Consider the following 5,395-nt stretch of genomic DNA (forward strand, 5'->3'; position numbering starts at 1 on the left):
TGCCTACAGCACCTGGGATTCCCAGGCGGTCACCCATCCAAGTACTAGCCAGGCCCAGGATGGTTTACCTTCAGAGATTGGACGGGATTGGGGGCGTTCGGTGCGGTATGGCTGTAGGCACCCGGCTCCACACCTCCTTGCCCACTTTTCCTTACTGACTCCAGGGCCTGACGAACCGAACCCTGGGCTCCCCCTGCCCCGTCCCCCGACCCTGGGCTCCACTGGGGCAGGAGAGTGGGACGGGAGTCCCCCTTTGACAGTTGGGGCGCCCCTTCCAGAGTCCTCCCCGGGGAGCCTGGCACGGACACGCGTGCTGTGGTTGTGTGAGGTGGGATGGGGTGGAGGTGCTGGGGAAAATCGTGCTTCCAGGGGCCTGATCATGTCCTGTGGGAGCCCCCGCCTCCCCATTACTGCGTCTGGGAATGTTGAGCCCCTGTCGCATTGCCGTGTGGCAGGGCCCCCGGGCTGGACCTGGCTGGGAGGTGGGGATCAGAGCTGCCTTTGGCCATCAGAACTTTCTCCGCGAATCCTCCCTTTGGAGCCCTCCTCAGAGGCGTCGGGGAAATTTTTTTTTCAGACTTCCAAGGGCCTGATCCTATCCAGGGGGAGGGGGAGAGGCAGTCCCTCGCTATAGCCAGGGACGGTGAGCCCCGAGTGGCTTGCCTGCCTGCTGGGTCCTGGCCTTGGTGGGCCTGATCCTTTTTTTCCCCACAACGGTTCCAACGGCTCCCCTGGCTGGTTCGGACCCTGACCGTCGGGCCGAGTCTGATCTGCCCCGGGGAAAGGTCTAAGTTCCCACTTGGCCACCAGGTCAACCCCAGCTTCCGGCGGCCATCAGGTCAACCCTGGGACAGTCCAGCCCCCACATCAACCCAGAGCTCCCTTCAGCCGTTGGAGCCCCCTCCCTGGGTAGCCCTCCTCAGCGGCAGGAGAAAGGAAAAGAAAAATGTTTTGGACTTTCAGGGGCCCGAGCCTGTCCATGGCGGGGAGCAGCCCCTCGCTGCAGCCGGGAATAGTGAGACCTGGGTAACTTGCCTAGTGGCCGGGTCCTGGGCTCAGCAGGCCTGATCCTTTTTTCCCACAATGGTTCTAGTGGCTCCCCTGCCTGGTTGGGACCCTGACCATCAGGCCGAGTCTGGTCTACCCTGGGGAAACATTCACAGTCCTCACCAGGTCAACCCCATTCATGGGAATGGGTTGACCTGATGGCTGGTTGTTTCATGGATGTCCAGAAGGGGTTGCCCCAAGCCACCTCGGCCAATCGAGAGAACCAGGAGTTCGGCTGTGATTCCAGGTTTGTCCTGCTGATGGGGCCGGTGGATTGGTCCTGCTTTGAGCAGGGGGTTGGACTAGATGTCCTCCTGAGGTCCTTTCTAACCCTGATATTCTATAATTCTATGGTTGCAAGAGCGAGCAGGGGTGCACTGCGGTCCCCACCACACCCGCCGGGCCAGCTCCATGCACACCTCTGGCGCAGGCCGTGGAGGGGGTGTGGCCGCCGTTGTCAGTGGGACCCTCATACCACCCTCTCACTGGAGCCCCAGTTAACCCCCTGCTGCCGTCCCTGTCTGGTCGCTGACTACTTCTCTAGCAGGTTGCCTGGAAGCCGGCCATGGCCTCCATGCTATGTCACCATGCTGTCTCGTAAAGGGTCACCGGCTTGTGGGGGGTGAGGTCGACGGGGGGGGGGGGGGTCTCCTCCATCAGTCATGGTCCACTGCCGAGCCACCATCATTCCTTCCTCCGTGCGTGTACCCGAGCCACCCCTCTGAGACTGCCCACACGACTGGCCATCTGCCCTGGTCGCCGGGACCATCCTCCCCAACTCCATGCTACTTCAGTGCATGGGGAACGATGGGGAGCAGCTGGGCGACCAACCTTGGACAAGGAGCTCAGCGCAAGTGTGTGGCCGCGATGGTGCACGGGGGTTTGGAGGGCGCAAAAAAGGCAGTGGCCCCACTCACATTCGCCTCCCAGACACGCTGGGAACAGAGGGAAACCCCAGATCCCTGGTAATGGGCAAGGCCATGGCAGTGGTTTCTCAGTGCACCTTCTGGGATGATGCCTCCTGAGGTAACGCAGAGTCGGCTGGTGGGTGCTGGGTACCACTCTGTGTTGCCATCCGTTACTTGCCTGTCTACCCCATAGACTGGAAGCAGTGGGGGGGGGCACGCCCCAGAGGGATTGGAACTGTTTTGCTCACCCAGGAGCCAGGCACCTAGTGCTCTCCGTGAGCCTCATGGCCCAGGGGACAGGTGAGTGGGTTGAGGTGGTGAAAGAGGGACCTGTGGGCCCCCCCCCCCTGCTCCCACCCCAAAACCCACCTGGGGTCCCCTTCAGGGCCAGCAGGCAGGGACTTGACCAGTGCAGACAAGGAACCCCCCCCCCCCCCCCGCTGGCACAGCTTTGGCTGGGGGGGGGGAAGGCGCAAGCTTCCACACACCCCAAAAAAGCCTCGTGACCACTTGGCTTAACAGTGAAATCCTTGCTGATCTTAAACACAAAAAAGAAGCTTACAAGAAGTGGAAGCTTGGACAAATGACCAGGGAGGAGTATAAAAATATTGCTCAGGCATGCAGGAATGAAATCAGGAAGGCTAAATCACAATTGTAGTTGCAGCTAGCAAGGGATGTTAAGAGTAACAAGAAGGGTTTCTACAGGTATGTTAGCAACAAGAAGCAGGTTAGGGAAAGTGTGAGCCCCTTACTGAATGGGGGAGGCAACCTACCGTAGTGACAGAGGATTTGGAAAAAGCAAATGTACTCAATGCTTTTTTTTGCCTCTGTCCTCACGAACAAGGTCAGCTCCCAGACTACTGCACTGGGCAGCACTGTGTGGGGAGGAGGTGACCAGCCCTTTGTGGAGAAAGAAGTGGTTCAGGACTATTTAGAAAAGCTGGACGAGCACAAGTCCATGGGGCCGGATGCGCTGCATCCAAGGGTTCTAAAGGAGTTGGTGGATGTGATTGCAGAGCCATTGGCCATTATCTTTGAAAACTCATGGCGATTGGGGGAGGACCCGGATAACTGGAAAAAGGCTAATGTAATGCTATCTTTTAAAAAGGGAAGAAGGAGGATCCAGGGAACTACAGGCCAGTCAGCCTCACTTCAGTCCCTGGAAAAATCAAGGAGCAGGTCCTCAAGGAATCAATTTTGAAGCACTTCGAGGAGAGGAAAGTGATCAGGAACAGTCAGCATGAATTCACCAAGGTCAACTCATGCCTGACTAATCTAATTGCCTTCTGTGATGAGCACCTGCCTGCCACAGCCTCGTCTGAGTATCAGAGCCAGGGCCAGTCATGGGGCTGCAGCAGGGCAGGTCCCAGCCCAGCACAGGGGTTGCTGACAGTGCCTTGGGCCCAGCCCCCAAGTCTGGGGTAGCAGGAGGCTGCATGCCAGGACCGAGAGCTGTGGGTGAACCCTGGCTGGAAGATGAGACATGGCAGGGAAAGCAACACCAGTTAACGAAACGCTTCGCTGTCTGCACCCTTATTTGCCCTGTGCTGCAGGTCAGCACAGCTGAGCCCCCGCCCCCCCCCCCATCACTCCCACAGAAGCTGTGCATGTATCCTAGCAGGGGGGTTAGCAGGCGGGAATGCTGGGAACAAAGAATGGAAAAGCTGGTTTTGCAGGATATTCACTGAAAGTGAATTTTAGTCCCGTGGCTCTAGGCATTCCCCAAGGGGGCCTGGAGCCAAGAGTGTATCCCCCTGGGTGAAGGAACAGCTCACCTGAGCTGTCCCCACCCAGCACCCAGCCCAGGCCCCTGACGTGGCCTGTACCCACCCGCTCTGAGCCCAGACATCTGACATGGTCTGTATCCATCCAGCCCCGAGCCCACACACCTGACATGGTCTGTAACCACTCAGCTCCGAGTCTAGATCCCTGACATGGCCTGGGGTATGGAGAGCCCCATGGGCACAGAGGGAACTGCCATCCACAGGGTGTGGGGAGCCCCATGGGCATAGAGGGAGCTGCCAGGAGCAGGGTATACAGGAGACCCATGGGCACAGAGGGAGCTGCCAGGACTAGGGTGTGCAAGAGACCCACGGGTACAAATAGACTGATTCTTTTCAATACCTTTATCAATGATCTGGAAGAATATATAAAATTGCTGGTAAAGTTTGCAGATGACAAATTGATATGGTGGTGAATAAGGACAGGTCAGTTCTGGGTCACATGGGAAACAGGGACATTTGAACAACACAGACAAAAGCAAGGTCATACATCTGGGACCAAAGAATATAGGTCATGCCTGGGGGAGGGGAGCCTGCATGGTAAGCAGTGACTCTGAAAAGGACAACAGGGTCATGCGGAAACCAATTGACCACATGCTCCTAGTGCAATGGTGCTGTGGATAAGAGAGCAAACGCGATCCTTGAATATATAGGGTAATGTTGGGCAGGGGTAAGGAGATGGCACCAACTGCATGATATCAGTGAGACCGCTACCAGATACTGTGTCCAGTTCTGGTGTCAACCCTCTGAGATAAAAAAGTTTTTAAAATGTATTAGGAACAGAAAGAATCCTGACAATGGTACAGTCCATTACTAAAAGGAAATGGTAGAATTATCAATAATGATGCAGAAAAGGCAGAAGTGTTCACTAAATATTTCTGTTCTGTATTTGGAGAAAACCAGATGATATAGTCCAGGGGTGGGCAAACTATGGCCTGTGGGCCAGATCCAACCCAAAAGCTGTTTCAATCTGGCCCTCGAGCTCCCGCTGAAGAGCGGGGTTGGGGGCTGGGAAATGCGACCAATGGGAGCTGCAGAGGCGGTGCCTGCAGATGGGGCAGTGCGCAGCAGAGCCACGTGGCTGCACCTCCGTGTAGGAGCCAGAGGAAGGCCATGCCGCTGCTTCTGGGAGCTGCTTGAGGTAAGCGCCACCTGGAGCCTGCACCCCTGAGCCTCCCCCAGTGCCCCAACCCCATGCCCCAGCCCTGATCTCCCTCCTACCCTCTGAACCCCTGGGTCCCAGCCTGGAGCACCCTCCTACACCCCAAACTCCTCATTCCCAACCCCACCCCACAGTCCACCCCCAGCCCACACCTCAACCCTCCTGCCCCAGCCCAGAGTCCCCTCCCACACACTGAACTCATTTCTGGCCCCACCCCAGAGCCTGCACCCCCAGCGAGAGCCATCACTCCCAACCCCAATTTCGTGAGCATTCATGGCCTGCCATACAATTTCTATACCCAGATGTGGCCCTCGGACCAAAAAGTTTGCTCACCCCTGATATAGTCTCATCACAGGATGATGATAACACTCTTTCCATTCCACCAGTATCTCTAGAGGATGCAAAACAGAAGCTACTAAAGTTAGAGAGACAAGGTGGGTGAGGTAATATTTTTTATTGAAACATCTCCTGTCAGACAGAGAAGGTTTTGAACTTAC

At 56.7% G+C, this 5,395-nt stretch overlaps 1 pseudogene; it reads right to left on the reverse strand.

Annotated features, from left to right (window-relative positions):
* On the reverse strand, nt 1-119 carry LOC128823871 (5S ribosomal RNA; annotated as a pseudogene).
* Between the last annotated feature and the right edge of the window lie 5,276 nt (nt 120-5,395).

Source organism: Malaclemys terrapin, chromosome 15 (assembly GCF_027887155.1).
Source record: "Malaclemys terrapin pileata isolate rMalTer1 chromosome 15, rMalTer1.hap1, whole genome shotgun sequence".
Classification (NCBI taxonomy): domain Eukaryota; kingdom Metazoa; phylum Chordata; order Testudines; family Emydidae; genus Malaclemys; species Malaclemys terrapin.